Source organism: Octopus bimaculoides, chromosome 3 (genome assembly GCF_001194135.2).
Source record: "Octopus bimaculoides isolate UCB-OBI-ISO-001 chromosome 3, ASM119413v2, whole genome shotgun sequence".
Lineage (NCBI taxonomy): Eukaryota > Metazoa > Mollusca > Cephalopoda > Octopoda > Octopodidae > Octopus > Octopus bimaculoides.
Window position 1 is genome coordinate 160,727,515 of NC_068983.1, and position 7,847 is coordinate 160,735,361.

General features: G+C 37.2%; 1 long non-coding RNA gene across 1 annotated transcript in view; it reads left to right on the plus strand.

Moving 5' to 3' along the window:
• Positions 1-1,801, plus strand: part of LOC106872466 (uncharacterized) — a 21,740-nt gene extending 19,939 nt beyond the window's left edge. Inside the window, exon 4 of the long non-coding RNA XR_001409778.1 lies at positions 1,329-1,801. This is a non-coding gene — a long non-coding RNA (uncharacterized LOC106872466). The remainder of the gene's footprint in view (positions 1-1,328) is intronic.
• Positions 1,802-7,847: the final 6,046 nt, after the last annotated feature.

Genomic DNA, 7,847 nt, shown 5'->3' on the forward strand with positions numbered 1-7,847 from the left:
TATATATATATATATATATATATATATATATATATATGTCTTTCCTGAGTTAGTAATTTATAAACAGAGCGACACTTTGACACACTTGTTAGAACGTCGAATATAATACCCTCGCGGATTCGTTTCGGGTTTCTGTGTTCTGAGTTCAAATTGTGCAATGTCATCTTCGTCATTCATTGTTGCACTTTCGTTGAAAACAGACGTCTCTATTTTGTGAAAAATTAGAGTAATTCCGGCAGCTTAAGTTCATTTACTCATACATACATTGTTAGTAAAATAATCCCTAAATACGTTTATGCTATCATCGAATAACACCACTTTAATTACATGTAGCACTCTGTTAGAGCCTTCGAATTCATTCTAAATGTTGGATTTCACTATTACCGAGAAACAATCTTGGCGAAAACACATCCTTGACAAGGAACGCATCTCAACGACTAGCTCTTCTCTCCAGAGCCAGAAGATATTGTATATATTACGACGCTCTAGCGTGTCCCACAATCTGATATTGCTCCCACCTTTAGCACAGTTCTGCTGTCGCATAAACAGATGTTTTCCACCCGACTGATTAACATTATGTCATTCACGGACACGCTTCAAATTTTGAGCCACATGCATGTTGTCCCTTCCTTCTGCTTTTAATTTCTTCTTTTTTTTGCCGCTGTTATAATGGCCTTTGTGGAGGTGCGTGGCTTAGTGGTTGGGGTGTCGCACTTCTGATAGTAAGGTTGTAGTTTCGATTCTTGGACTAGATGAACTGTGTTCTTGAACAAAACACTTAATTTTATGTTTTCAGTCCACTCATCTATGAAAAATGAGTATTCCTGTGATGGACCGCAGTCTCGTTCAAGGGGGAATACATATGCCACAGAATCCGAGAAACCGGGTTCATGAACCAATGGTTCAAGAAAGACCTTTGATCCTTTTCGATTAAGGCCTTTGCCTCTCAAATCTGGATGAACTTACTCTTGCTACTTCCACCCAGGCATTTTTGTTCCATTCGCCTCTTCTCCCTTCGTCCAGGTTATGCTCAATGCCTCAGATCTTGCACTAATCCGAACGTCGGCCCTCTCAAATTCCCTCACGGCTAATATCCTACCGGCAGAAACATTAAAGGTATGAATCACACCGGTCTAAGGAGGTCTACAACGACCATGAGCAGTTTCTTTCACCAGATCCAGAAAGTGAAAATAAAATTAATTTAATTAAAATGTGATAATCTGAAATGAATTCATAAAATCAGATATTTTGATATGGACGATGAATTTGTTAAATTACAAGGTGTTCGGGTCAAATTTGACTAATTTTTATGTCTCTTTTTTTTTTAGGAACACCTGTATGAATTGGTGAACAGTCGATAGCATTGGTGAACAGTCGATAGCATTGGTGAGCGTAAAAATTAGAATTGTAATTGAGAGACAGTTAGTTGACATAGAGGACTGGAAGCCATCTGAAGATGAGAAAAGAGTTACTTGTATCAGGATGATTCGTGCCGGATATCAAAATGGCGACATCGTAACTGCAGCTCAATGGTCTGTGAACACTGTAAAGGCTTTCCTACAATCTATGTAATGTCCCAAGTATCAAGAAAACCAAGTTCCCTCAAACTATGAAGGTCTTTGGGTGTGTTTCCAGTGAAGGTGACGTCATACCATCCCACATCTTTGAACAGGGACTTGGGCTCAATTCAAACGGATAAGTGAAACTGTAGCGAAGTTCTGGCTGAAAAGGACTGCTGATAGAGCGTTTCTTTATAGCTAGATTGTTTCCTTTTGGCAATATAGATTTGCCGTTTGCTGAATTGATTAACCTTCTATATCAATATATAAGAATATTACTTTTGAATAAATAAATTGTTCAGGGTAGATAACTTTTAAGAAGAGTTGTCTCCCTTAACATTACAAACCCATTTCTATAAATCACAGACATTAAATTTATAAGTTTACTTTGTCACAAACTACTTTTATTGACAAAATTCAAATACGTTGAACTTTTATTCTGAAAAGCTAGATACATTGGGGTGGATAACTAAGTCAGCTCCCTGACAGTATAAGTAAAAGTATTATCCTAATTTTACGGAATGCAGAAGGCTGTTTTTGCTTGGCGTGTATATTAGAAATTTTCCTGTCACCGACACAACTATATCATTTATATACAACTGCTTTTTTTTTTCTTTTCTGTTATTTGCTGTTTTTAATAGTGATGAGATTCTGGTTAATACTGCTATCGACACCTATCAGCGTTGGGTTATAGCTGGACTGTGTTCAGGATTAAGGATATTAGTTACGTCAAAGAATTTGAATTTCCGATTCATTTATTAGGATTTCCGATCAACTGGTGTCAACTGGAAGAACATTCTCCTCCATGATCGTTTCATTAACAAAAACTTTACATAAGAATTCGAAGGGAAAATATGCGAATTATAAAGTTTTTGAAAAATAGTAAGGTTCAAGATTGATTAGAATAGTTGTTTGTCAACGTCTAACGTAGGAGAATGGCGAATGAGTGAGGCATGAGATGAGGAAAACCTAAGATTTCTTACTCTGAAATAAACTGAAACCTTCAACAAAATTCATTTATAAATAACAACTGTTTCAAAATAGCACCTCTTTGCGTGCGCGTATGTGTGTGACAGAGAGAGAGGAGGTGGGGGCTAATATCGTCAGTGGGCTAGGAAGCTGTACATCTAGTATGGATTGGACTGTGAAAGTGTGATAGCCATGCGTATCCAGACAAACTATTAATATTCAGCTATTTTGTGTCTGTATGTGTCTGTTCCGTATGCTTATCCAGTCTATGCGGAAGAAATAGCATCCTTAATTTCTTAGGATTTTCTTGGTGTTTTAAGGAGCCACTGAATATTGTATGCGTAAATCGATGGAGAGGAATGGAGTTGAAAGATTTGCTGATGTCGATGGTAGAATAAAATGGTGTCTGTAATTTTATTGTTGTGTCTCTCTGCATAAGAAATGTATGTTTTGATTTGGAGTCAGAGATATTTTAGAAATGTCTGATGGTATGCACAGCTAGTTGATAGGCTTGTATGGTGTGACTTGACTTGGGTTATGGTTGTACTTGAGAATTATTACAACTTTGCACAACTTTCAGGTTTTGGGCCATATTGACCATATTGGGCCATATTTGGGCCATATTGAGCCATATTGACCATATTGACCATATTTGGGCATGTTTGTATGTGTAGATCAGTCCAATTATGCCATGTCTACGCTAAGCTGAGAACCATACTGCACAATACAGCATACAATGGTAAATAAAACGGGAAGCGGTGTGACAGTCTGAAATTGCATTTGCTTCGACATCCAGTATATTAGTGTGCACCTGGAAGTTGTGTTCACAGCGGAGATAGGAAGATAGATTCGATCAGATAGATTCGATCAGAACGTTTCTATTGCTGTCCATCTACAACATTACTAGTGGTGTAATCCTAGTTACTGTATCTGGGGCCAATGAGACTCCAAATTCTATAACTAGTATGTATACCACAAACCATATTGTAAATGGACACTGTAACTTGGATGCATGCGACCAGTTGTTGCAGTTATTTCTACGTATTTGCGTTTTTTATGATTGTGAAAGCTGACCGAGAAACTCGATGCTTTTAGAATACTGCAGTAATGTATATGTCAAAGTGTTTGGTGACGGTTTTTCATGTAGTAACGGGGACCACAAAGATTGAAGCTTGTTATGACAACAAGCTGTGTACACTGAATATCCAGGTAATCTTTCGTTGCCGGTATTTTTGTTTCGTTGAGTAGGTGGTCTTGTTATGTAACATAATGTGACCGTTATCTCTGCTATGATGCATGGTTTGCTGTTTTGTGGTATTTGTAATTTATAGCGGAGAGTTTAGGGTTTGGATAGGACTCACATAATTCACGTTAGATCTATATCTGTACACTAATGATGCTGTTTCTCTCTGTTGGCCAACTGTGGTGTACGTGGTTACCCCAAGTAGGCCAGTGCGTTGTTTTACTTTCACCCCTTTTCTGTGTTGTAAATGTTGAGTTGTATGTAGTTCTTGGAATTTATATCTTTCGTGGTGCGCGCGCGTGTATTGTACATCTATGTTGTTGGATGTGAAGCTTGGTTATCCTCTAACGTTGATGGGAAAACAGAGAATTTACAGATGCTACTTTAAATATGTTGTTGTGAAGCGCTGTTTCTTCGTGATTCAGTTAGGGGCCAGGCCTGGAAGCCAGACAAGTAGTTTGCTATCAGCGTATTCTATTGTTTCTTAAGTTAATGCGGAATATTTTTTGTATACGTAGATAAGAGCATCCCAGTTACCAACTTAACTGGTTTTTGAGTTCTGGTCGTTTCGTTTAGGAACTACTGTGAAGGTAATCTTTGCTTGGAACATGTGGTGGTCCGTACTGCAGTTTTCCCTCTCATCTTTCATGAAATATATACATCCACCTCTGAACGCTGTCTAATCATTATGCAGTCTAGGAGATGCCAGTATTTTCAGCAAAGATACAGCCAATCCAAGTTACTTTATGTTTTTATTCTACTTGAAGTCGGTGCTGATGACGATGAAGAAATGATCGTAGCACAAAGTGAGATCTTTCCCATTTGTGAGTCTTCTTCCCACGGCATCAGGCTGCTTTTCGGTGTCTTGCTAGACGCAGACATTGAAATCACCCAGTATTAGCTTGTATTTCTGGAATACACTGCAATCTTTGACATACCAGTCGACGATCGATGTAGTTGACATTATTTTATAGAGCTCCTTGCAAAAGATTTAAGTGCTAAAAGCTTCCACAATTGCCAGTAGCATCTGTGAGATGAGCTGCATCGAAAAAAAAAAACACAGTTAATTTTTAATAATGAGAAGACTTCAGTTGGCATTTATTCATTAACCAACTCTATCACAGCATTGTTGTTCTTGCTGTTGCTTTTGTCTTTTGTTTGAAAATTGAAATCTTGACTATTCTATCGATTTGGTGTTCTTTTGAGTGAAGAAAAATCCCCAAAAGGGCATCAACTGATTTCTTGTCGTATACAGTAGAAATAGAGATAGACCTGGGTTCCGTATGAAAGATATGGAAAATGTACAATGCACACTCGTTCATATTTACCTTATCATAACGCGATTTATAAGTAAAGCGACTAAACTATGACTATGGACTTAGCACCCTGCTGAGAAATAAACAAAACCAATTGATAACTCAACGGAATGTCCGACACCCTGCTCTCGTAGCCAGCTATAAGCTTCATTTCATGAATATTATGTGAAGTATTTCAATAAGACTAAGGACAAGCGATAAATTCTTTGAAAGCTGCAGATATAGACATTTGAACTAAGTGTTTTAGATATTGAGGTTTTAGTGTCACGACTTTTGTTAGTTTGCAAACGGTGTCATATGTTTGTTTAATGAAATATGGCAATAATGAATAACTGTCATACAGGAAAGCATAGAACAAGGTTTGTGTGTTTTTTTTTTCTAGTTATTTCTAAGAAGTCATATCCAAACTCTCAAAATTTCAAAATAGATATTAATAACTGCACTTGAGATATTTCAGAGAATGTTAACGACTGATGATACCCAAACACAAGAACGTGAATAAATATAACCAAAATCGTAGACATTAAGAGCGGGGGGGGGGGACAAATAGATAGGAGACAAGGAATACACTAAAATAACTATATGAATTCGATATTTATTATATTTTGTTCGTTACTGTTTATCTTTTCATTAAAGCAATGAGAGAAGAGCATATGTAATTGTTGTTTATGTACATACACATGAAAATGTCGAAACAGCAGCTAGCTATTGAGACTCTATACAGAACAAAGAACCTTTTCGTTCAAATCAACAAGAGCTGAATTTGAACAGTTCGCATCACTCTGCATAATCTTAACGCCCTCCGTAAACTTCATAAAGCCCTTCAATTACCTAGTCCTGGACAATTGACAAAGCCATTATCACAATTCAGTTTCTAATGTAATCAAACAGGGTCCCCCCCACCTCTCTCTCTCTCTCTCTCTCTCTCTCTCTCTCTCTCTCTCTCTCTCTTACTTTCTTTCTTCGTCTTTTTGCTTCTCCGAATCGGCGCAGCACAAGTCAATGAATATATCCAGATTTATAATGTTCCATCCCTCTCTGAGTGGCGCCAATCTGTTCTTTGAAAGTCTTCTGTCGATTGAAAACGTCCGTCTGTGTTTCGCTACTAAGGTCATTACGTGTATCCCACTCACGTTAATTGCTGGCTTTGTAGGAATTTCTCTATTCTTAAGGGCTGCACTAGTGATTGCCAGAATTCGGTGCACTGACATTCCTCCTACCCTGAACTTTAAAATTTCAACATCTCTTTGTTTGCTTCTTTCTTTCTTTCTTTTCATTGATAAAGATTTTTTCCACTTATCTCAGTATTTCGCACGATTTGCGCCTTTTTACGCAGGCATTCCTTTACTCACTGTCCGTGTGTTCGTTAATTTCTTCAATGGTAAGTTAACTCAGGGAACTAAAGTTAGTTTTAGAAAGTATACCGCCCTCCAAACATCTAATATTTCAAAGATCAAACAAACTGGAAGAGAAAAATTATTTGTGCTGCTCTTAGGCTATTTTTATACTGCCACTAGTGCTCCAAGTAATCCAAATGGATGAAGCCGGAATCTGGTAGCAAGTGGCTGATTCAAAAGATTTCATGTCCTTTGTAGGCCTTCCCAAACTGATAAAATCGTTTCAGTTGATATCTGTTTTGAATATCTACACAGATGAGGAGATATAAATGAGCCATGGTCATTTATGACGTTTATCCAACGTTTCTCTATGTTATATATTCCATCTTTAAAAGAAAATTCATCTTTTGCTGTGATAAACTGTCCGAGTGCTTCAGTTACTTCTTCTCTAGTTAAGAATGTTTTATTGCTTATGAAAAGCTCAAAATGCTTAAATAAATGATGATCGGCAGGAGAGATATCAGATAAATAGGAAGGATGTTGCAAAATCTCATAATTCAGGTTTGCAACTTTTGGACGTAGCTTGAGGAGTGTGAGGATGTGCATAGTCGTGGAGTAAAATTGGACCATATGTATTCACTAGTCTGGGTTGCTTCTTTTCCAAATTCAATACGATGTTGTTGTTAACGTTTTTCCTTGTTGCAAAAATGAATAATGAATAACTCGCTTCGCAGACCACCATACAGTAACCACTATGTTTTTAGGGTGCAGTGGTGGGTTCGGGTAGTGTTTAGGTGACTTTCCTGCATGTAATCACTGTCCTGTTCTGCTGTTGTCAAGGAGTATCTATTTCTCATTACAAGTAATGATTTGATGCAAAAATGGTCTTTTTACAGTTGAGAAAGCAATAAGGTGCACACTTCGAGGCCTCTCGTTTTTTTTAATCTTGTTCAGTTGATGTGGAACAAATCTATCTGTTTTCTTGACTTCTCCAATTTTTTACAGGTGTCCAAAAACAGTTGTGCGAGATGTTTGGAGTTCTGATGAAAGATTTCGAACCTTTGTTCTCGTTTATATAAATTTATATATTTACTTCGTCATTATATTTACTGCGGTGATATTTCTGACCATATCGCACGAAGAGTTTTTAGGCGGGCAATTTAAACTGGTCGTGTGCATACGTGCATATATATGTATGTCTGCGTTCGTATATGTAAGTATATCGTATGTTGTATATATATATTTATACTTATGTGCTTTTCTGATGAAGCAAAGCATTTCTTATGCAGAGCCAGAAATCCGGGATCTGGAATTATCCAGTAATTTTTGCTTGTTTATTTTGTCTCTTTGTCTTCTCTCCTAGTGCTATATGAACTTTTACTGTGGTTTTAGAGTCAAGCTTTTGACAGTTGTCATATTTCAA